At 41.8% G+C, this 25,025-nt stretch overlaps 1 long non-coding RNA gene across 1 annotated transcript; it reads left to right on the forward strand.

The window, feature by feature from the left end:
• The first annotated feature begins 4,648 nt into the window (after window positions 1-4,648).
• Window positions 4,649-7,586, forward strand: LOC110340198. The gene is made up of 3 exons (XR_005881087.1): window positions 4,649-5,069; window positions 6,566-6,866; window positions 7,413-7,586. It is a non-coding gene; the product is annotated as an uncharacterized LOC110340198 (long non-coding RNA).
• Window positions 7,587-25,025: the final 17,439 nt, after the last annotated feature.

Genomic DNA, 25,025 nt, shown 5'->3' on the forward strand with positions numbered 1-25,025 from the left:
CCTGAAGATCAGAGTGCAAAGCAAGCCACATTAGTTAGCCATAGAGACTAGGTAGTGTGGCACACACCTAGAATCCCAGCACTTGGGAGACAGAGTTAGTTCAAAGCCACCTTGAGCTATACAAAATTGATTCAGTCTAAAACAGAAACAGCTCACACAAAGGTGATCTCAGCATTTGGGAATCCCACGCCTTTAATCCCAGCACTAGAGAGGAATATAAGGCAGGAGAAGACAGGAGCTCAGTGAATCTGAGGTTTGGTGGAGAGCAATGCAGTCTGAGAACAGGAATGCCCCCTTCCGTCTAAGCATGGGTAGCTGTGAGAACTGTCTAGTGGCTGGATGTTTTGTTTCTCTGATCTTCAGCTTTAACCCCAATACTTGTCTCTGGGTTTGTATTATTAATAGCAGCCAGCAGTCATGCTACAAGAGTCACCCAGATTGCACTGGTTTTGAAGGCTTGTGGTCATGGAGAGCCCCTGAGACTTGGAACTGTGAGAGGCCTTTGGTGAAGGTGCAGCCTCCATGGCAGTCGAAGGCCCAGGTCTGAAAGGGTCCTGGGAAGAGTTGAGACTTGGCACCATGAAGAGAGCTAAGACAGACTATTGGTGAAAGTGCAGCCTAGTTTCCACAGAAGACCCCAGTGTTTTGGGGATGCCAGCATGATGGGACGACCACCAAGAATAGAAGCAGCAGTGGAGTGGAGCCAATGGAACTTAGAAGACAAGCTGTGTGTGCAGCAGAGGGCAGAGTTGGAGAAGTGACCCAAACGCTTTGGAGGGGTCCAGAAGATTGTGTGTGGGGATCACAGACCCTGGCTGGAAACCCACTCCTCCATCAGCCTGGGAGCAGGCAGCTGGGAGACAATGTTTACTGAAAACATGTTTACTGAAAACAATTCAGTGCCATAAGTTCCTGATAAGGGCTCCGAAAAGGGCTGGCTCACTGAAACACCCTGACTTTGATCTTCCCGATGGCTAGCTACTTTTTTCTGCTCCCTGCTGGTTTCCGATTCTGGTGTCAGAGATTTAACCACCAGCCAGGAGGAAAGAGGAGAGGTGTGAGAGAGGTCTGTTGGAGATTTGTGCGTGTATGGATGGCAGAAGCTTTTCTGGAGGGAAGCATTTTCTTGGGAAGTGTTTGTGCATGTTGATGCCAATGGAATTCAGAAGAGGGCACTGGAGCCCTTGAGCTAGAATTACAATCAGTTGTGGGCTGCCCACATCAGTCCTAGGAACTGAACTCAGGTCCTTTGCAAGAGCAGTGCTTGCTCTTAACTGTTGAGTCATGAGGTTTTGAAGGTTCTGTTCATCTTGCGCCCTCCTCCTGTGTCTCACTAAAGCAAGTAGCACAGAGCTTCCTGATCAGTTGTCTGAACTTCACGACATTTTCTCTCCTTTTTTAAGAAGTCAGAAATGGACACCAGAATGAACTGTGCATCTGTTATGAGCATATGTTGTGTTATGAATAGAATGCTAATCACACAGCTGAGAAAGCAGCCATTCTCAACTAACACTTTCATTGTCTACTTGACATCTTTGGGAATTTAAAAACACTGCCGTAATTATTATGACATGCTAATGTCTGGGCCCTGTGGTCTCTATTTCAACAGTTACAGCTAAAATTCTAAAGGCTAGAGTAAGAAAAATGAGGAAAAGAGCCCCTATATAGAATTCTTGTCATAACACCGCTTTAGTTTTGTCCTGGAAAACTAAACTGCACATTTCTATAGTACAGATGAAAATCTAAAAGCAAACACATGAAAGCAAACAAAATCCAAACACAATGACAGCTGATCACATCAATACAATATGGAGGTGTGACAAGGTGAAAGACCAGCTGGTATGTGCTCTGGTCAAGATTCAAGGAGATTGGTAGGGGCATCTGAGTCCACCTCTGCCCTGTTCCCATTTCTAGTTGTTCCATTCAGGGCTTTACTGTGTGATCCTCTCAGTCCCATGGCTTGGTTAAACTCTAGAGAACACCTGGAGGAAGTGATTAATCCCCAAACTGATAACACTGGTAGAGTTAGTCTTCCTAAGGAAGAAGTACCTGCGGACAATTAAAACACAGTGTACTCATCAGCTGTTGGTCATTATGACAAATACTCTAGAAAAGCAGCTTATGAAGAGAAACTATTTGGGTTCACAGTTTTCCATGTTGGTCCAGTCTACACTTGATTGGCCCCATTTTTTTGGACTTGTAGTGGGGCAACAGGAAATGCATGACAAAGCAAAACTGCTCACCTCATGGCTAGGAAGCAAAACAAGAATTAGGTGAGAGCTGAGGTTCTACTCTCCCTCTCAAGCCTGCATTTCCAATGACCTTTTTAGATGCCATCTCTAGAAGTTTCCACCACTTCCCCATAGTGTCACGCTGAGAACTATGCCTTTAATGCATAGGCCTTAGGGGACATTCAATAAACAAATTATAGCAGCACGGTATGAAAGACTATTCAAGACCACGTGATAGGTACAGTGACTTCAACAATGGGTCTTACAGTTGGGGAGGGACTGGAATTAAGTTCACAAAAACAGCCTGAACAAGAGGAAAGTAATAGCCAAGTAGCAGGGTAGATAGAAACTTACTAACAGATCACATGGCAGAAAAGGGGGGAGGGTTCTGGCTGATCTAACCAAACAGGATTCTTGCTGAAGACAATCCCAGGTGACAAGATGTCACTTGAGGGATAGTGGAAGCAGAGGGACCTGATCAGAGACAGAGGAGGAGGGGCAGATTTCTGGTTGAACTTGCTTAGTAGGGTTCTTAAAGTGGATTTTACAAGGAAATGCACAAGCAGCTCATAGAAATTTCAGAGCTCTGGTGAAGGTTTGACCAAGCAAATTGTCTTTGTCTTAACCGTTTTGCATATATATATACATATATATGTATGTATGTATGTATATGTATACACACACACACACACACACATATATTGTTTGGCAGTTTGAGGACAACCTTGTAGTCATGCTAGGATCTCTACAGGCTCTTTATCAGTCCCATGATACAATGCAGCACCTGTCGCCATTGGTGGACCCCTCAGCACCCGCAGTGACTCCCCTGACTCCTGGAGTTACATGGGATCACCAGGGGCGATCACTATCAAGAGCAAAGCTCCTTTTCTGCCTTTGTTCCTTCCTTAGTCTCTTTCCCCGGAGGACGAAGGAGAAAGGTCTCTGTTCCCATACCACTTTTTTCCCTGCCTCCATAAATAACACTCACCTCACCATTTTGTAATTATCCAGTTGTCTTCCATTTCTCCAGGTCATGTGAACGCACTCCCGGGACTCAGCAAGAGCACTCTCCGGGGAGTTAGGTTTCCTTTAAGCCCTACCTTTTCCTTCCTATTACCTTGGGTTCTTAAGCTTTGCTTCTGCAGCCAACAGGTGCTCTTGGGGGTCACATGCTGACTTTCAGCTTGGTTCATCTTCTGCTGTCCAGAGTGATAGTTTCATCACTCTTGGGAGTTATCCAGTGCCTAGTGTATAGCAGGGACTGTGTAGCAGGCACATTGGCAGTCACTGGAAGGGGCCATAAAATCTTACCCTAATCAATCAGAGGAGAAAGGTGGATTGTTTCTGTGTCACTTCTGGTTGCTTAAAATTGGTTACTGTAGCCAAACTACCTTCTCACACCAATTCTAAGATTCTAACCCAGGAGCCATTATAAATGCATCAGATAGGCATGTTTATGGTAAAGAAAGCTTGGTGGTGCCTTACCCAAGTCCAGTTATTGTAAACATAGTGTTTAAAGACTCCGGTATATAGATAGATCACTTTGTGGGCTTAATGGCCCCACAAATACAACCACATTTGGTTGTAAAACGGATCTTGCCAGGCACAGTTGATGCACTCTTTAATCTTAGCACTGGAAAGGGAGAGGCAAGCAGATCTCTGAGTTCTAAGACAGACTGCGTTCCAGGCCACCCAGAGCTCCGCAGGGAGACCTTGTTGCAAAAACGAAGAAACCAACCCTGACCACTTGAGTTCCTGCCTTGAAGGTTTCCAGGATCCCTTGAACTTTATGCCTCAGGATCCACATCTTAAATTGTGGGCCCTGGTGAACAGGAAGTACGTTGGGTGAATCAGGCACGCTCCTCGGAAGGACTCGGCACCTCTCCTTCAGTGACCATTCTTCTTTCAGCTCCATCAAGCTTCCTTTGAAGATTTCTGTGTGTCTGAGGGTTTCTCTGCATTTGAAAACAGACCCCATTTCTCAAAAAGATAATGAGGACTAGCTTTACCTTGAATCACTGTGACTCCTTGTGGTGTGCCTGGGAAGTGCAGCTCAGCCTCTGCTAAATGAATTTTTTTTTTTTTTCAGGCCTCTTGCCCTAGAGCTGGCCAGTTCTGGGAATTAATGCAAAACTTCATTTAGTGTTCTCACCCTTCCTCACCTTAACCCTGGGAGAGGAAGTGGCCTGGAGCAGGAACATGCTAAATTTGTGTGTGTTTCAGTCAGTATGATCAGGTGATTCTAAAATGGACTTCCATCTGGAGTTGGGGAATAGCAGCAACTACAGCAAACAGAACAAACATTTCTGCCTGGGGTTGGTGGGAGTCTCCCTTATTGTCTTTCTAGCCTCCTGGGTGGCTTTTTCACACCAGGAGGTAAATAGGGACGTCATTATACTCTTTCCCAGCAGGTACACTTCCCCACCCACCCACTGGAGACAGGTTTCCATGGAAACCAAATCCAGAGGGAACATTCTGAAGAGGCAGTTTGTCAAGCAAGGTGTGGAAATACTGAAAGAGGGATGTGAAAAGGAGTTGTTCCTGGATGGTACGATGAAGTGTGAACACACGTGTTCCTGGATGGAATGATGAAGGGTGGACACACGTGTTCCTGGATGGAATGTCGAAGTGCGGACACATGTGTTCCTGGATGGTATGATGAAGTATGGACACACGTGTTCCTGGATGGAATGTCGAAGTGCGGACACACATGTTCCTGGATGGTATGATGAAGTGTGGACACATGTGTTCCTGGATGGTATGATTATGTGTGGACACACGTGTTCCTGGATGGTACGATGAAGTGTGGATACATGTGCTCTGGATGATATGATGAAGGTAATGTGCAGGGAAGCACACTTAGTTAAAAACAAACACTCTAAAATGTTGCTACTTGTTAGAAGTGAAAAGTTCTAGAAACCACGCCCACAGAGTGTCCTGGGAGCGAGAAGTGAGGGAAGCAGACTGTGGCCTGTGTCTGGGAGGTGTGTCCTCTTGGGAACGGAGCAAGCACACAGTGACACAAGGATCAGGATGAAGGCAGCTATAAACCCCAGCAGCAGGCAGGCCAGAAGGGGCCAATCTGTTTTTAGCTTGACTGCTTTATTATTGTAAAATAAACACCAAGGACAAGTGCTCTTTTATCAATGATGGATGGGACTCAGGTTATAGTTCTGGTTCTCAACCTTGGCCAGAGGAGAATTTTAAAATATGGGAGTCAGAAATATGCAATGAGCTAAGAGAAATAATTGGGGGAAGGAGACGACAATGTTTTACAGCCTTGGCTAACCCAGCTCATCCCCAGGAGAGTTTTGACCCCTGCTCCATTCTGAGCAATGGACGAACTTGAAATGGGTCCAGACAGCCTGGGCATTGGGATTTTAAATTGTATCTCTCACGGTTACAATGAGCTGCCAAGTTTTAGAGCCACTAAAATTTAGCCCCCATCACAATGTCTCCCTGCTCTAGCTGGTGCAAAGATACGCACAGACACACAGGTGTACAGACACATACACACAGACATAGACGCCATACACATATGCTATGGAAGATTTCAGCTTTGAAGAAAAATGGATTAAATGTAAATGCGTGGGAGAGAAATTTCAGAATACTCAGTTCAGCAGGCAAACGATTATTTGTTTAATGTGCTAATGAAGGGGTGCCGTGGTCTGTAGGGAAAGATTTGAACTCTACAGTTGTATGCCCCTGACCCTTGACACATTCCACTCAGCAAGTGTAGTTCTGACTCAGAGCTAGTTTTAGTGGAGCGATGTCTGTGTCAACGGTCATGAAAATAGAACTTGGCTTTCAGTGTCTGCTCTGACACGTCACATGCCTTCTCCTCAGTCCCAGTGTCCCTGAGGCAGGAGTTTGCCTCCACTGAGTGCTCTTTTTGCTTGTGACTTTCTTTCAGATCCTATGTTCAAAGTCAAGCACATGACAGCAGGGAGAGATAACTTATCTTATTCCCTAACAGCGGTGACCTTGTGCCCACAGAGGAATAAGATGCATACTCTGTGAAATGTTTGGGCCAATGAAATATTACTATGGCATATAGCACTCCACTGGTTTTCCTTGGGACGAATTGCAGTTTGCTGTGAGTGTCAAGGAGTTACAGGGTGTGATTTTAGGAAGACTTAGCTTGGTGAGTTTGGGTGTATCCTCCAGCTTCACTGGCTGCTCATTCCTTGCTTGTATGACTTGTTTTAGAAGTTGCTTCCATGACTTATTTAGAAGTTCTCTCAGCTGTGGAGAACATGTCTGATGTAGGGCCACTGCAGTAATGATCACTGCAGTAATGATCACTGAAGTTGTTGTTTTTTTTTTTCCCCCAGAAACATTCAGGTTGCCCCGTAAAGCACAACCTGGTTCAAGTCACTAAGTTCTTCAGTTGTGTCTGTGCAAGTGTCCAGTTGGTGACCTTTTGATGCCAGAGGGTTGAAAATAGTTCCAATGCTGCCATTTTATGAACATGGAAAGGAGAGCCTGTGAAGAGGCCTGACTGGAGTATGTATGAGCAGAACATGGCTTACTCTATCCTGTCTTCCAGGCATGGCCACTGGCTTGAAATCAGAATGTCTGTGATTGCCTGCACAAGACCCTCATAAGAGCAGGCCTGTCAGCAGCCATCAGATGGTCAGTTGAGGTTCCATCCCTTCCTGCCTCCAGTTACATGTAATCCTGCCCTACCTGCTTTCGGTCTTGAGGGAATGGGACTCTTTAATCATGTTGCTACTTGAGTCTCCCATGAGCCTATCGGTTATCTCCTACCCATGTGTGTCTAACTATACCTAAGAGACTCACTGTTTCCCAGGCTAGACTTGAATGGAACTGTCTTTGGTCTTGGGTCTCTCACCTGAGGAAATGAGCTTGCATCAAAGGGGACTTGGGGAACACACATCTTGCTCTCCATCTGCTTCTCTGCTTCCTGCGTGAAACCACCCCCATCCTCAGAAGAGTAGAGAGCCACCATTTCTGTCACATGGGCTCTTCAAAGACCCCCCCCACCATGCTGTCTGTCTCTGGCGATGGGGTTCCTGAACTCTTCTGACAGAACCTGCCATGCTGCTGTCCATAATGTTATTTACTTTTCTAATAAATTCTTTACTCCTCAGTAATCTGTCTCAGTGTCCCTCTTGAATGCCCCCAACTTTCAATTATTTTATTTTTCTCTTTTCACAGGACTAGGTTGAATATAGGTTAAATTCATTTGGGGAGAAGTCACTTACATAAGAAACCCATGACCCACAAGTTCCTATTCAGAGGATCCACACCCACACCCAGGCTGCTCTCTGTGACCAGACCAGAACGAAGAGAGCAGAGCGAGTCATCTGTCCCCTCCCCCCCCCCCCATCCCCATCACATCCGCACCTGTGACCACGCCTAAATGGGCATGGTCAGTGCAACAGGTGAGGGCAGAGTAGGATATCTTCCTACCCCTGACCTTGAGGGGAAGTGTTTGATAAAGACATCCTATTTAGGACTGAGTGCTTCAAAGTCACTCTCTGTGCATGGTTTAGTTGTGGGCCTCTGCTAATGGCCATCTACTGTAAGAAGAAGTTCCTTTGAGGGCTGAGCGATGCACTGATCTACATGTATCATTTCAACTATTTCACACCTTCTCTTTCATTTCTTTCATCATTATTGTGCATTTAAGTATATAGCTAGTTTTCCCGAACTTTTCAGATGAGGTGGTATGATGGTTTGGATGAGAATGTCCCCCAAAGGTCTGGCATTTGGTTCCCAGTTCGTGATGCTGTTTCAGTATGAAGTATGGCCTTGTTATAGGAAGTGTGTCACCTGGGGCAGGCTTTGAGGTTTCCATCCCCAGATCACTCTCTCTGCTTTGGGCTTGGGGCTCAAGATGTGAACTCTCAGCTTGCTTGTTAATCCTCTGGAACCATTAGCTAAAATAAATTCCTGTAAGTTGCCTTGGTCATGGTGTTTTATCATAGTAGTGGGATATCTCAGACATCATACCCACTCTGGCAAAAAGGGCTTTTGGGTAATAAAGCTGGAGACAAAGCTCTGATAACTTCAGGGAAAAATCCTTAAAACCATGTCCTCTGGTGTCCAATTCCTTACTCAGGGGAGACCCTGTCCTTTGGCATTAATCCCTTACTCAGTCCTGTTGCACTTAGATCAATGGAAAACATTCAAAAGTTCTGATCCCAAATCACACAATTGAGATAAATTGCTTTGAATCTCTGGGGTGGTGCCTAAGCAACTGTTGTTGCTAGCAATTATGAAGCACTGTGATGAAGAAAATAGTCTTGATTTATTAAATTGCATAGTGGTCCATGCTATTTATATCCCAACTTGTCCATTGGGACAAATCCACTTTTCCCAGTTCAATTCAGTATTCTTACTACTAACCATGGGTGTACACACACACACACACACACACACACACACTTCTTTTCACACAAGCTGTAGAAGGATTCCAGGCCCACAAACTGGAGTGTATTTTGTGGATGCCAAGGTCAAACACCGGTGGAACATCACTCATGCAAAGCTGCAGTGGACCAAGCCAAGATATGATTTGAAAGGCAAATCTTAGAAGAGACAGAATTAAATATTGGCAGAGAGTCTTCCATACAGAGAAAGAAGAGACAAAGAGACAATTTGGGGGTATTATCTTGGGGTGGAGACCAGGTGGTTAAGGAATTTTATAGTGCTTTAACCAGCCTGGGTCCACAGGGAACCATGCACACAGAGGTCATTAACCTCTGTGATTGTGGATGGATTCCCCCGCCCCCACTTTGTACAATTTTCTAAAACACTTCAGTCAGATTTGGAATGGAACTAAATGAGAACACACAGAAATTGAGGTTTTTTTTTTAGCTTCAAAAAACTAATCTGAAGATTTGGCACAAGTCAAGCTGTTTCCACAGGGCAACAAGCAGGTCTTGCATAAAGCCTGCCCACTTCCTGTGGGATTGGGAGTCCTCAGTTCTCATCCCCACAGGGCTAAATGCCCTTATTTACATTAGTGGCTGCCAGTATCAATGTGTACTGACATTTGTGGCTTGAGTTTTAAGATTGCACACCAGCCTGGGCAGTAAGTCACTGAATACATAATTTTTAATTAATCTATTTCTGTGGTTGTTTTTGCTTCTCTCCAAAAATTTCTTCAAGATGGTAGGGTCAGGCCTTTTGTTAGAGAGTAGGATTAGCTACCTGATGATACGTGTGTGCTCTCATCTCTCAGAGGTGCCTTTTGTCCTGTTCACTGCACTCTCTGTGCAGTCTGTATTTTGGTGTTCAGTCTCATCAGGGAATGCATTGCTCCATGGAACTTCCAACGGGATACCCAGGTTCTACCAACTCTGCAGTATATATTCATGTTTACTCAGTCATAGCATGCTTCACCCATGTGGGCCTCATTACTATCTGTTTTTGCTAAGCACCTTTCAGAGTACAGGCAGAGGATTTTATTTTGTTGTTCAGAGTTGGCTTGACCCCTTTCTTTCCCTGGACATTTGTCCCTTAAACTTTCTTTTTTGTTTTGTCTTTTAAAATTTAAATTAGAAGCAAGCTTGCTTCACATGTCAATCCCAGCTCCCTCTCCCTCCCCTCCTCTCCTGCATTCCCATCAATCCTCCCAACACCCTCCCCTCCACCCAATCCCCACTCCACAACCCAGGGAGGGTGAGGCCCTCTATGGGGGATCTCCAGAATCTATCATTTCATCCAGGGTAGGGCCTAGGCCCTCCCCAATGTGTCCAGGCTGAGAGACCATCCATCAATGAGGGATGGGCATTCAAAGCCCATTTGTATGCCAGGGATAAATCCTGATACACTACCCAAGGCACCATAGATTGCCTAGGCCTCCTCACTGACACCCATATTCAGGTGTCAGGCTGCTTTCGCAGCCATCAGTCTGATGTCCAAGAGTTCCCCCTTGGTGACTTCAGCTGTCTCTGTGGGTTTCACCAGCCCGGTCTTGACCCCTTGCTCATCACTCCTTCCTCTCTGCCACTGGGTTTCAGGAGTTCAGTTCAGTGTTTAGCTGTGGGTGTCTGCCTCTGCTTCCATCAGCCACTGGATGAAGGCTCTAGGACAGCATATAAGATAGTCATCAAACTCATTATCAGGGAAGGGCCTTTAAGGTAGCCTCTCCACTATTGCTTAGTTTGCCAGTTGGTGTCATCCTTGTAGACCTCTGGAAATCTCACTAGAGCAAGATCTCTCCTCAAACCTATAATGGCTCCTTCTATTATGGTATTTCTCATCCTGCTCTCCTTTACTCTTCCCGCCAACTCAACCTTCTTGTTTATCCATGTCCTCCTCTCCCATCTTCTTCTCCCCCTCTCTTTTGCCTAGCTCCCTCTCCCCTCCCCCATGCTCTCAATCTGCTGAGGAGATCTCGCCCCATTCTCCTTCTCTGGGGTACCATGCATATCTCTCTTAGGGTGCTCCCTGTTTCCCAGACTCTCTGGCAGGGGGATTGTAGGCTGGTACTCCCCTGATCTATGTCTAAAATCCATATATATGAGTGAGTACGTACCATGTTTGTCTTTTCATGACTGGGTTACCTCACTCAGCATGGAGGATGGTTTCTTCTAGTGCCATCTATTTGCCTGCAAATTTCAGGATTCCATTGTTTTCTTCTGCTGAGTAGTACTCCATCGTGTAAATGTACCACACTTTCTCTATCCACTCTTCAGCTAAGGGGCATCTAGGTTGCTCCCAGGTTCTAACTATTACAAATAATGCTGCTGTGAACATAGTGGAACAGATATCTTTGTTGTATGAATGTGCATCTTTTGGGTATATGTCTAAGAGTGGAATTTCTGAGTCTTGTGGTAGACTGATTGCCATTTTCCTGAGGAATCTCCTTACTGATTTCCAAAGTGGCTGTATGAATTCCCTTTCTCCACATCCACTCCAGCATAAACTGTCATTGGAGTTTTTGATTTTAGCCATTCTGACAGGAGTAAGATGGTATCTCAGAGTTGTTTTAATTTGCATTTCCCAGATGGCTAAGGATGTTGAGCACTTTCTTAAGTGTCTATCAGCCATTTTAGACTCCTCTACTGAAAATTCTCTATTTAGTTCTGTACCTCACTTTTTAATTGGATCCTTTGGTGTTTTGGAGACTTGCTTCTTGAGTTCTTTGTAAATTTGGAGATCAGCCCTCTGTCAGCTGTGGCGTTAGTCAATATCTTTTCTCATTCTATAGACTGCCTTTTTATCTTCTTGACTGTGTCCTTTGCCTTACAGAAGCTTCTTAGTTTCAGGAGGTCCCATTTATTAATTTTTGATTTCAGTGTCTGTATTACTGGTGTTATGTTTAGGAAGCAGTCTCCTGTACCAATTTGTTCAAGGGTACCTCTCACTTTCTCTTCTAAGAGGTTCAGTGTGGCTGGATTTATGTTGAGGTCTTTAATCCATTTGGACTTAAGTTTTGTTCATGGTGATAGACATGGATCTATCTGCAGTCATCTACATGCCAATATCCAGTTATGCCAGCACCATTTGTTGAAGATGCTTTCTTTTTTCCATTGTACAATTTCAGCTTCTTTGTCAAAAATCAAGTGTTCATAGGTGTGTGGGTTAAAATCAGAGTTTTCTATTTCATTCCATTGGTCTATCTGTCTATTTTTGTGCCAATACCAAGCTGTTTTCAGGACTGTAGCTCTATAATTAGAGATTGAAGTCAGGAATTGTGATGCCTCTGGACGTTGCTTTGTTGAACAGGGTTGTTTTGGCTATCTTGGGTCTTTGTTTATCCATATAAAGTTGAGAATTGTTCTTCCAAGGTCTGTGAAGAATTGTGCTGGGATTTTAATGGGGATTGCATTGAATCTGTAGATTGCTTTTGGCAAGATTGTCATTTTTACTATGTTGATCCTACCTATCCAAGAGCATGGGAGATCTTTCCATTTTCTGGTGTCTTCTTTAATTTCTTTCTTTAGAGACTCAAAGTTCTTGTGATAAAGTTCTTGCATTAGCATTACCCCAAGGTATTTTATGTTGTTTGTGGCAATTGTAAAGGGTGATATTCCTCTGATTTATTTCTCAGCCCTTTTATTGTCTGTACATAGTAGGGCTGATTTTTTTGAGTTGATCTTGTATCCTGCCACTTTGTTGAAGGTAGTTATCAGCTGTAGGTGCTCCCTCGTAGAGTTTTTTGGGTCACTTATGTAAACTATCATATTATATGCAAATGGTGAAAATTTGGCTTCTTCCTTTCCAATTTGTATCCCTTTGATCTCCTTTTGTTGTCTTATTGCTCTAGCTAGAACTTCAAGTACAATATTGAAGAGGTATGGAGAGAGGGGACAGCCTTGTCTTGTTCCTGATTTTAGAGGAATTGCGTTGAGTTTCTGTCTATTTAGTTTGATGTTGGCTGTTGGTTTGCTGCATATAGCTTTTATTATGTTTAGGTATGTTCCTGTTATCCCAGATCTCTCCAAACCTTTATCATGAAGGAGTGTTGGATTTTGTCAAAGGGCTTTTCAGCATCTAGTGAGATGATCATGTGATTTTTGTTTCTCAGTTTGTTTATATGGTAGATTACATTGATGGATTTCATATGTTGAACCACCCCTGCATCCCTAGGATGAAACCTACTTGATCATGGTGGATGATTTTTCTGATGTGTTCTTGGATCTGATTTGCCAGTATTTTATTGAGTATTTTTGCATCACTGTTCATGAGGATCTCTGTAAAGGGGAGCTTTTTCCTTTGAGAGAAGTCTTCCCGCCAGCCTGGTTCTAGAGCCACATCAGTCCCAAATAAACACACAGGAGGCTATATTAATTATGAAGCTGTTGGCCTTGCTTGTTTCCTACTGGCTAGCTCTGACTTAAGTAATTACCCCATAATTGTTAATCTAAGTATTTCTCTTACCGGAGAATAGTTCCGGGCTTCCTACCCCATGGTGTTACATCTTGACTCTCTTGTGTTTCTCCTTCCCAGAGTCATCCTGGACTCCTAGTCCCTACTATCTTGGTTCCCTATTGGCTCAACAGTGCTTTATTGACATAAGACTTCCCCAACAGATCTCTTTCATAGTTGTGTCTTTGTGTGGCTTGGGTATCAAGGTTATTGAAGTCTCGTAAAATGAGTTTGACAATGACCTTTCTGCTTCTATTGCCTGGAATACTTTGAGGAAAATTGGTATAAGCTGTTCTTTGAATTTCTGGTAGAATTCTGCACTGCAGCCATCTGGACCTGCATTGTTATTATTATTATTATTATTATTATTATTATTTTGGTTGAGAGACTTTTGATGACTGCTTCTATTTCCTTAAGGGTTATAGGTCCAATTAAATTGCTCATCTGTTCTTAATTTAATTTTGGTAAGTGATATCTATCCAGAACATTGTCCATTTCCTTTAAATTTTCGAATTTTGTGGAGTACAGGTTTTCAAAGTATGACCTGATGATTCTCTGAATTTCCTCAGTGTCTGTTGTTATATCCCCCTTTTCATTTCGAATTTTGTTAATTTGCATGTTCATACTCTGCCGTTTGATAAGTTTGGATAAAGGTTTGTCTATTTTGTTGATTTTTTTCAAAGAATCAACTCTTTGTTACATTGATTCTTTGTATTGTTTTCCTAGTTTCTACTTTATTGATTTCATCCCTTAATTTGATTATTTCCTGGCATCTACTCCTCCTGTGTGTATTTGCTTCTTTTTGTTCCAGAGCTTTAAGCTGTGCTGTTAATTCTCTAGTGTGACTATTTCTAGATTCTTCATGTGGGCACTTAGTGCTATGAACTTTGCTCTTAGCACTGCTTTCAAAGTGTCCCATAAGTTTGGGTATGTTGTATCTTCATTCTCATTGAATTCTAGGAAGTCTTTAATTTCTCTTTTTATTTCTTCTTTGACCCAGGAATGGTACAATTGAGCATTATTCTATTCCCATGTGTTTGTAAGGTTTCTGCAATTTGTGTTGCTGTTGAATTCTAACTTTAAAGCATGGTGGTCTGATAGGATACATGGAGTTATTCCATTTTTTTTACCTGTTGATGTTTGCTATGTTGCCATGTATTGGTCAATTTTTGAGAAGGTTCCATGTTGCACTGAGAAGAAGGTGTATTTTTTGTGTTTGGATGGAATGTTCTATAGTTGTCTGTTAAATCCAATTGGGTCATAACTTCTATTAGTTCCTTTGTTTCTTTGTTAAAATTCTGTCTGGTAGTCCTGTCTAGTGGTGAGAGTAGGGGTGTTGAAGTCTCTCACTATAAGTGTGTGAGGTTTTATGTGTGTTTTACATTTTAGTAATGTTTCTTTTATGAGCACGTGTGCCTTTGTATTTGGGGCACAGATGTTCAGAATAGAGACTTCTTCTTGGTTGATTTCTCCTGTGATGTGTAGGAAATGATCTCCTTCATATCTTTTGATTGATTTTAGTTTAAAGTCCAATTTGTTAGACATTAGGATTGCTACCCCTGCTTGTTTCTTGAGTCCGTTTGATTGAAAAATCTTTTCTCAACCCTTAACTCTGAGGTACCATCTGTCTTTGAAGCAGAGGTGTGTTTCTTTTATGCAACAGAAGGATGGATTCTATCTTCAAATCCATTCTGTTAGCCTGTGTCTTTTTATAGGTGAGTTAAGATCATTAATATTGAGGGATATTAATGACCATTGATTGCTCATTCTTATTTGTTTTGGAATGGTTGTTATTGGTGGAATTGTATATCGACCCTCCCCCTTTTTTCTTTTGGCTGTTGGTAAAGTTGGCTTATCTATTGTCTATGTTTTTCTGGTTGTAGTTAACTTTCTTGGGTGGGAGTTTTCCTTCCAGTACTTTCTGTATGGCTCAGTTAGTGGTTATGCATTGTTTAAATCTAGTTTTGTCATGGAATATCTTGTTTTCTACATCTACAGTGATTGAAAGATTTGCTGGGTATAGTAATCTGGGTGACACCCGTGGTCTCTTAGTATTGGTAGAATATCAATCCAGGACCTTCTGGCTTTCAGAGTTTCCATTGAGTAGTGAGGTGTAATTCTGATAGGTTTGCCTTTATATGTGACTTGGCCTTTTTTCTTAGCTGCTCTTGATATTCTTTCTTTACTCAGTATGTTTGGGGTCTTGATTATTGTGTGGAGAGGGAACTTTTTTTGTGGTCCACTCTATTTGGTGTTCTGTAAGCTTCTTGTACCTTCATTGGCATGCCTTTAGGTTGGGAAAGTTTTCTTCTATGATTTTGTTGAATATGTTTTCTGCCCCATTGAGGTGGGTTTCTTCACTTTCTTCTATACCTATTATTCTTAGGTTTGGTCTTTTTCATGGTGTCCCATATTTCCTGGATATTTTGTGTTAGGGATTTGTTGGACTTAAGATTTTCTTTGGTGGATGAATCTATTTCTCCTAGTGTGTTTTCAAAACCCAAGATTCTCTCTTCTATCTATTTTATTATGTTGGTTATACTTGCATCTGTAGTACCTGACCGTTTGCTCAACTTTTCTATTTCCAGCATTCCTTCAGACTGTGTTTTTTTTATTGTGTCTATTTCAGCTTTCAATCTTGTACTGTTTGAATTGTTTCTTGCAATTTTTGCTTTGTCTTTTCCTCCATTTCTTGCATTTTTTGGTTTGTTTTTTCTTCTATCTCTTTAAAGGATTTTCTCATATCCTCTTTGAGGGCCTCTATCATTTTCACAAAGTTGTTTTTAAGGTCATTCTCTTCTGCTCATTTGCATTGAAATGTTTGAGTCTTGCTGGTGTAGAGTCTGTTGTCTCTGGTGGTGACATATTTGTTTTTCTGTTGCTTAGTGTGTTTTTATATTGTCTCCTTCCCATCCCTTCTTCCAGTGAGTGCAGAGCCTCTCTCTCTCCTGGGGGGGTACAGGACTAGGGTTCCCTTCTGGTGGGTGCAAGGAAGTCGAACATTCAAGTAGTTTTCCTCTTCCTGGTCCTGTAGGCAATGAATGTTCTGGATCTTCCATCCCTTCTCATGAGGACTGACCTCTCTAAAGACAGCAGCAACAGCAAAAGACATGAGATTAGGTAACTTCTGCCCTTTTTCCTAGGTGAGCAAGACCAGATTAGAGTCCTTTGTTGTGAAAATAAATGAGCAAATATACCAATACATATATAAATCACAGGGAAAGTAATAGCCATTTATTGATTGAAAAGTCTAAATCTTTAAATTAAGATGCTTAAAATATGTTTATTTCTTTGTGTATTCCTGATGTGAGAAAAATATCCAAACCTGCTGTGTTTAAGGAGGAGGACCATGTCACATTTGAGTGTTGTCTAGAGTGATTGACTGTGGGGACACCAGACCTTGAGCAGAAACCCACTTCCCCTTCAGCCTGGGAGCAGGCAGCTGCGAGATAATGTTTACTGAAAACAATTCAGTGCTATAAAGCTCTTGATAGGGCTCAGATAAGGGCTTGCTCACTGAAACACCATGACTTTGATCCCCCTAAGGCTAGATGTTCCTTCCTGCTCCCTGTAGTGTCTCCCGGATTCTGGGGCCTGAGATTAAACCACCAGCCAGGAGGGTGAGAAGTCTGGGAGAGCTGTGAGAGCTCAGTTGGAGAATTGTATGTAGATGGATGGCAGAAGTCCTTTAAAAGGGAAGCATTTTTTCTTGGGGTCTTCTCCTAAACTGACTTAGGAAGCATAAAGTTTTCTTAAAGCAACTGACCAGTCTCTGTGTCATCTATCCCGACCACCTCGCTACATTCTCAGATGCAGGCTGCACAGCAGGTGCAACAATTGACAGCTTGTTAGGATGGAGAGTCTGTGAAATGAGACACTAATTTATTGATTTATCAGTGGAAATGATTTTTAATTTTAATTTTATTGCTAATAGAGGCACAATGATATAAACACCATGCATGGGATTGGCTACCATGTAATATTTTCAGGTGGATTGATTTCTGCTCAGCAATGTTTCTATAGTTTCTCTTTATTCAAAAAAGATAATCAGGGCTAGCCAGGTGACTCAGCCCTTGAAGTTCCTGACCTGCAGTTTTGATAATCTGAGTTCAATCTCCAGAACTCATGTTGTACGTTGTCCTCTGACCTTTACTTGTGTATACATGTAGACTTGCATTCATACACATCACACATATACACTCACACACATACACACATGCACACACACATACACACATGCACACACACTCACACACAGTTATAATAAATAAAAATGTACATGTTAACAAAGGTTATGATTTTATTGCCCTGCTGACCTTTAACAAATTTTCATTCTCAAGGATCTCATTACAGCATTATTTGTTTTGAAGCCTAGACATGCTCCTTGTCTCCAATTTCTTTTGTATGAACTTCACAATTCTTCTACTGTTTCACTAATGAATAAAATGAATTGTTAAAATATATTCATTCTGGATTTGTAAACATTTTTGTCTTTTATTTCTCCAGTATTTTACCTGGCATCAGCTATATCCCCAAAGGAATTTCAGATGGCCTCCATGCCCTGGTCACCCATAGAACTTCTTGCCTTGGTTACTGTGGGCTGCATCTGGCAATGCTTTGCAAGTGTTTTGTTTTTTGTAAAGAAGGAGGGTAATTCTTTGTTGAGAAAGAAAGAGAGAACTGGTCAATTAGCTCCAGATTAGGAAAGGAAAAAGCACAGGAAATTAGTTCTTATTAAAAACAAAAGTCATTGAAATGTCCCTCTACTCTAAGATGATCTCCATTCCTTCCATGGAAGCTACAGGTCCACATTTTTAGAGGGAGACAGATGGTTGCTATGTTTTCATTTACTCCTCTGTGTCTTGTCCCTGAACCACAGCATCCAAGGAGAATAAGCTTGTAAGCCACTGGGCTACATTTTACTGCAGGGTATGAACAAACTCCCCCAATAAAGATGTCCTAAAAGTTAGGTATAAGTTAAGTTTTGAAATATAACATTTCAAACAAGTTAAATGTTTACTTTATTATAAAGAGAATGGCTTATTTAATACCTGTGGAAAAGTGATTACACAGCTCCATTCTAAATGTGGGTTGGTTCTGTTTAGAAGCCTTCAAACATATCATTTAGAGAAAAAATATTGCCTTTCTAAGGTAGATTCAGAGAGCAAAATAGTAACACATTATATTTGAAATGGTATAATAAAAAATGAAAATGCTTTGCAAGCTAGGTGGTGTTATATTTTCTGAAAGATGTTATTTATTGATAGATGAATTATAACCTGGATATTCTCAAGTCTGTAGACAGTTGAGCTGACACAATTCCTCTGTAATCAAGAAAAACAACCTGGGTCCTCATCTCACATGAGATTTTGGGAAATATACTTCTCTCTTTAGATTTCTGAGAAATTTCAGAAAATATTTCTCACCTGAGGGCTCTGGTGGTTGGATTACTCAAGGTTACTTCTGGCTGTTTGTTGTGTTCTCTCTTTGGTGTTTTGGCTGCACACCTTTTTTTTCTGTTTTTATGTGGTCCAGTTAACCCAACAATAAAGCCATAACCTTTTCTTTGTTTTTTAACAAAATACTAAATAATCTAGGCACCAATTTAGTAATCAATATTTTTTTTTGTTTTTTGTTTTACAAGACAGGGTTTCTCTGTATTGTTTTGGAGGCTATCGGTCCAGCCTGGCCTCGAACTCACAGAGATCCGCCTGCCTCTGCCTCCCGAGTGCTGGGATTAAAGGCGTGTGCCACCACCACCCGGCAGTAATCAATATTTTTTCAGTTTGTATTCTTTTTTTGTTATTTATTTTTAAATTTAAATTAGAAATGAGGTTGCTTCACATGTCAATTCCAGGTCCCTCTCCCTTTCCCTCCCCTCCTCCCACACCCTCCCCCAACCCCCCAATATTCACTCATTTCCCCAGGGAGGGTGAGGCCCTCCATGGGGGTGTCCATAGTCTGTCATTTCATCCAGGGCAGGGCCTAGACCCTCCCCTAAGAGTTCAGGGTGAGAGTGCATCTCTCATTGTTGGATGGGAGTCCAAAGTCCATTTGTACACATGGGTTAAATACTGATCTACTACCCAAGGCTCAATAGATTACCTAGGCCTCCTCACTGACACCCACATTCAGGGGGTCTTGATCAGTCCCATGCTGGATTCCCAGGCATCAGCCTGGGATTCAAGAGCTAACCCTTGTCAGGTCAGCTGTTTCTGGGGGTTAAACCAGCCCAGTTTAATACCTTTGGTCATCAGTCCTCACTCTCTGTTACTGGCTTTCTTGAGTTCAGCTCAGTGCTTAGCCGTGGGAGTCTGCCTCTTCTTCGATCAGCCACTGAATGAAGTTTCTGTTTCCCAGACTCTCTAGCCATGGGATTATTTCCTGGCGTCTACTCCTCCTGGGGGAGTTTGCTTCTTTGTGTTCAGCTGTGCTATTAATTCTCTAGTATAACTATTCTCCAGTTTCTTCATGTGGGCACTTAGTGCTATGAACTTCCCCCGTAGCACTGCTTTCAAAGTGTCCCATAGGTTTGGGTATGTTGTGTCTTCATTCTCATTGAATTCTAGGAAGTCTTTAATTTTTTTTTATTTCTTCTTTGACCCAGGAATGGTGCAGTTGTGCATTATTCAATTTCCATGAGTTTGTAGGTTTTCTGCAATTTGTGTTGTTGTTGAATTCTAATTTTAATGCATGGTGGTCTGATAAGATGCATGGAGTTATTCCAATTTTTTGTAGCTGCTGAGGTTTGATATGTTGCCAAGTATGTGGTCGATTTTTGAGAAGGTTCCATGTGGTAGTGGTGTTAAGAAGGTATATTCTTTTTATGTGGATGAAATGTTCTATAGATGTCTGTTAATCCCAGTTGGGTCATACTTCTATTAGACCCTTTGCTTCTTTGTTGCGTTTCTGTCTGGTATTCCTGTCTAGTGGTGAGAGTGGTGTGTTGAAATCTCCCACTATAAGCGTGTGGAGCTTTACATGTGATTTAAGTTTTAGTAATGTTTCTTTTACGAATGTGGATGCCTTTGTATTTGGGGCATAGATGATCAGGATAGACACTTCATCTTGGTGGGTGTCACCTGTGATGAGTATGTAATGATCTCCTTCATCTCTTTTGATTGATTTTATTTTAAAGTCTAACTTGTTAGATATTAGGATTGATACCCTGCTTGTTTCTTGGGTCCATTTGATTGGAAAATTTTTTCCCAACCTTTAACTCTCAGGTAATGTCTATCTTTGAGGATGAGATGTGTTTCTTGTATGCAGCAGAAGGATGGGTTCTGTCTTCAAATCCATTCTACTAGCCTATGTCTTTTTATGGGTGAGTTAAGGCCATTAATGTTGAGGGATATTAATGATATTAATTCTTCTTCAATTTGGAATGGTTGTTGTTGGTGGAATTATGTGTGGAATTTCACCCCTTTGTTCTTTTGGCTGTTGGTAGAGAGGGATTCTCTAATGCCTATGTTTTTCTGGTTGTAGTTAACTTCCTTGGCTTGGAGTTTTCCTTTCAAAACTTTCTGTAGGGCTGGGTTAGTGGACACGTATTGCTTAAATCTAGTTTCGTCATGGAGTATCTTGTTTTTTCCATCTATAGTGATTGAGAGCTCTGCCGGGTATAGTAGTCTGGGCTGGCATCCATGGTCTTTTAGTGTTGGTAGAATATGTATCCAGGACCTTCTGGCTTTCAGAGTTTCCATGGAGAAGTCAGGTATAATTCTAATATGTTTGCCTTTATATGTGACTTGGCCTTTTTCCTTAGTTGCTCTTAATTTCTTTCTTTATTCTGTATATTTGGGGTCTTGATTATTATGTGGCAAGTGGACTTCTTTGTGTGTGATCCACTCTATTTGGTGTTCTGTAAGCTTCTTATACCTTCATTGGCATGTCTTTCTTAAGGTTGGGAAAGTTTTCTTCTATGATTTTTGTTGAATAGGTTTTCTGCCCCTTTGAGGTGGTTTTTGTCACCTTCTTCTATAACTATTATTCTTAGGTTTGGTCTTTTCATGGTGTCCCATATTTCCTGGATGTTTTGTGTTAAAGGATTTGTTGGACTTAAGATTTTCTTTGTTGATGAATCCATTTCTCCTAGCGTATCTTCAACACCTGCAATTCTCTCTTCCATCTCTTGTATTCTGTTGGTAATGCTTGTATCGGTAGTACCTGACTGTTTGCCCAGCTTTTCTATTTCCAGCCTTTCTTCAGATTGTGTTTTTTTTATTGTATCTATTTCAGTTTTCAACCCTTTTACTGTTTGCATTGTTTCTTGCAATTTTCGGTTTATCTTTTCATCCATTTGTTGCATTTTATGATTTTTTTGGTTTGTTTTTTCTTCCATATCTTGCATTTTTTGGTTTGTTCTTTCATCCATTTCATTGAGTTATTTTCCTATATCCTCTTTTAGGGCCTCTATCATTTTCATGAAGGTGGTTTTAAGGTCATTCTCTTCTGCTTCATTTGCATTGGAATGTTGCAGTCTTGCTGGTGTGGAGTCTCTAGAACCTGGTGGTGTCATATTTGGTTTTTTTTTTTTTTGTTGCTGAGTGTGTTTTTGTATTGTCTCTTTCCCATCTCTTCTTCTAGTGGGTGTAGAAAGAGCCCCTTACTGATCTGGTGGTTAGGGGACCAGAGTTCCCTTTCGGTCGGTGATAGCAAGTCCAATAATCTGGTATTTCTCCTATTCCTCATCCTTGTTCTGGTCCCATGGGTGGAGAAGAAGACCAGGAATCTGGGGTGCTTAGCCTCCCACCTGGTCCCCTGGTCCCTTTGTGGATCTGCTGGCTTCCTGGTCTCATTGGTGGAAGAAAAATCCTAGAATCTGGGGTGCTTGGCTACCCCTGGGATTGGAAGCTCTGTGCTGTTCCCAGGCAATCCCCAGGCTCTGGAATGCAGGCCCAGATGCAGGGCCTGTTTTACCTGGTCCCTCTGGAACAGCTGGACCCCTGGTCTCCCTGGATCTGCTGGTTTTCTGGTCTTGTTGGTGGAAGAGAAGACCTGGAATCTGGGGTGTTTGGCTCCTGCCCGCATTGGAAGCTCTGTTCTGTTCCCTGGTCCCTCTGGAACAGCTGAGTTAATCAATATTTACTAAAGCCAATGAAGGACAATGGAGAGGACATAAGACACAATATTGGGTTTGATCAAATACCTGAGAAGAAGCAGTAGGTTTTTTCCCTCTAGGGTCTATGATATCTCCAGTCATGGACTTTTGACCAGGCTTATAGCATTTGTCCTGTGGAGCAGGCTCATACCCAATCAGACAGTGTTTGATTACTCATAGGTTACAATTATGGACTTTCCACTCAGAAAATGAGACCAACAATTGATAAATGGGATATCATGGAATTTTGGAAGCTCTGTACAGCAAGGGCAATGGTGAAGTGAGTGAAGAGGCAGCACATGGAATAGGAGAAAATCCTGGCCATATGAGGCGGACAATTAGGTCTAGAATGTACAACAAACTCAAACAACTATGCTTCAAGAAAACAAACTAAATAAGGTCTATAGGACAGAACAATATTTTCTCTAAACAAGAAATACAAATGGCTGTAAATACATTTTTAAAAAAGCAATCAATAGCCTTAGCTAATAGGGAAATGCAGATTAATCTACTTCCAGATTCCACCTCACCTCAGTCAGAATAGCCCAAATCAGGAAATCAAATGACAACAAATCCATCCAGATGTGGGTGTCATGGGAAAGGAAATCTTACAGTTGGCAGGGTCTGTGGAAATCAGTCTGGAGATTTTTCTTAACCATTGAGCCATCTCTTCAGCCACCTGGAGATTTCTTAAAGAACTAGCAATAGAACTACCATATTGCTATGAACTGCAGAATTATTCAGTGAGATTTCAGCGCATACTTCATGGGTCTTCCTATCAGAGATGCATATCTCATGGAGATATAGGACCTCATTCAGCAAGGCTATGAGGTCACCAGAGATGGAGACAACCTTATATAACAAGGTAAGACAGACTGCCTTCTGATGTGTTAAGCTGTCCTTAGAGCAGACTTCTTTTGTGAAGAGCTCTTTCTCTCACAGTATAGCTCGGGGATTCTTCCCACAGCACTTCAGTGTGTTAATCGTTTTACTGGGCACAGAGTCTGTGGATAGTCAGGAAGATAATCTTTTCATTTGGCTATATAACTTTGATATTTAGAATATATACTGGGACATGCTTCATAACTGGATCTATTTGTCCCACAAGGACTGTGGACTTCTAACAGCCTACTTAGTTGTCTTGCTCAGATTACTGCACACAATTAGCTTGCTTTCACCTCAGAGCAAGTTCAAACTAGACTAAAGGCTTTCATAAAAAGAAAACTTTATAGCTTGCACAAGGTCAGGGTCACAGATGCCTATCAAGGTTATTAAGAAAAGCATGCTATTTTTCTGTGCCACTGAGTAATACTTCATTGTGTATGTGTGCTATACTTTAATTATCCATTCACCAGTTGCTAGATGTGTTGGTTGATTCCATTTCCCAACTATTGTCTATTAACAATAGATCTGTGTCTTAAAGTTGTCACTGGGTACTGTGTCCTCCCTGTCTGGCCATGGTTATGTTCCTATGGCCTTGGACCCTTGTGTTGTCATGGTAAATGGCTCATCTCCTTATCACTTGCTCTAGGAATGTGCTTCTGACTAATGAGAGAAATTTCTTTGTCACTTCAAGGCTCCTGAAGGGGAAGAGATTTTAGGATAGAAGAAGCAGCTACAGGAAGAAGTGTGGAGAAGTTAGAAGTAGAGGACAGGATTATTAGAGGCGAAACAGAACAATAAAGAGCACAGGAAATAAAGAACATGACCCCCAGATTGTGTGTGAAGTTACTATAGAAATCTTTTACCCCTCCTTTGCACCTGAGAGGCATTTCACCTTTGGAACCATGGGTAGGGGCTGAAGCAGGTCTCTTAGCCTTTACACCGTATGACTCAGCTCGGGCATATACTCAAACGACATTATATCACACTGCAGAGATACTTGTTCAGTAAACATCTGTGTTCACTGTGGCTCAATTCACAATAGTTGGGAAATGGAATCAACCAACACATCTACCAACTGGTGAATGGATAATTAAAGTATAGCACATATACACAATGAAGTATTACTCAGTTGCACAGAAAAATAAAATCATGACATGTGCAGGTAAATGGATGGGAACTGTAAAAATTACATGAGTGAGGTCACTGGGGATCCAAACTTTGAATCTCACACCTGATTTGGGCTATGCTGGGGATGGGACTCACGCAAGTACTGGACCAATGGAGCTGTACCTCCAGCTCAGAAGCCAGCTTCTAAACTGTGTGGGACACCTTTTGACCAGCTTTTGTATATTAATTGTACATCTAATCACCTTGCTGAATTTAGTCATTAAATTCAATAGTTTACATATTACCGGAATAATTTATGACATGACCTTTGGTTTTCAAATGAGGGTTTGACATTTTTTCTGTACAAACTCTATACCCTTTCTTTATTGTTATCACTTTATCTCAGTGACTGAAACAATAACTCAGCTGCAAGAAGGGACCATAATAGGCATGCCTGGTTCTAAACTCAGGAAAAACTTGTAATACTGAATGTGAAATACTTGCATCTGTAGTTCCTGATGGTTTATTCAGCCTTTCGATTTCCAGCATTACCTCAGTTTGTATTTTTCTTATTGTCTCCATTTTGACTTTCAGGTCTTGAATTGTTTCCTTCATCTGTTTGATTGTTTTTTTTCTTGGCTTTCCTTGCTTTCTTTAAGAGATTTGTTGATTTCTTGCATTTTTTGGTTTGTGTTTTCTTCCATTTCTTTAAGGGATTTTCTCATATCCTCTTTGAGGGTCTCTATCACTTTCAGGAGATTGTTTTGAAGGTCATTCTTTTCTGTTTCATCTGTGTTGGTATGTTCCGGTCTTGCTGGTGTAGAGTTTCTAGACTCTATTGGTGTCATACTGGTTCC

Source organism: Mesocricetus auratus, unplaced genomic scaffold, assembly GCF_017639785.1.
Source record: "Mesocricetus auratus isolate SY011 unplaced genomic scaffold, BCM_Maur_2.0 Super-Scaffold_100013, whole genome shotgun sequence".
Classification (NCBI taxonomy): Eukaryota; Metazoa; Chordata; class Mammalia; order Rodentia; family Cricetidae; genus Mesocricetus; species Mesocricetus auratus.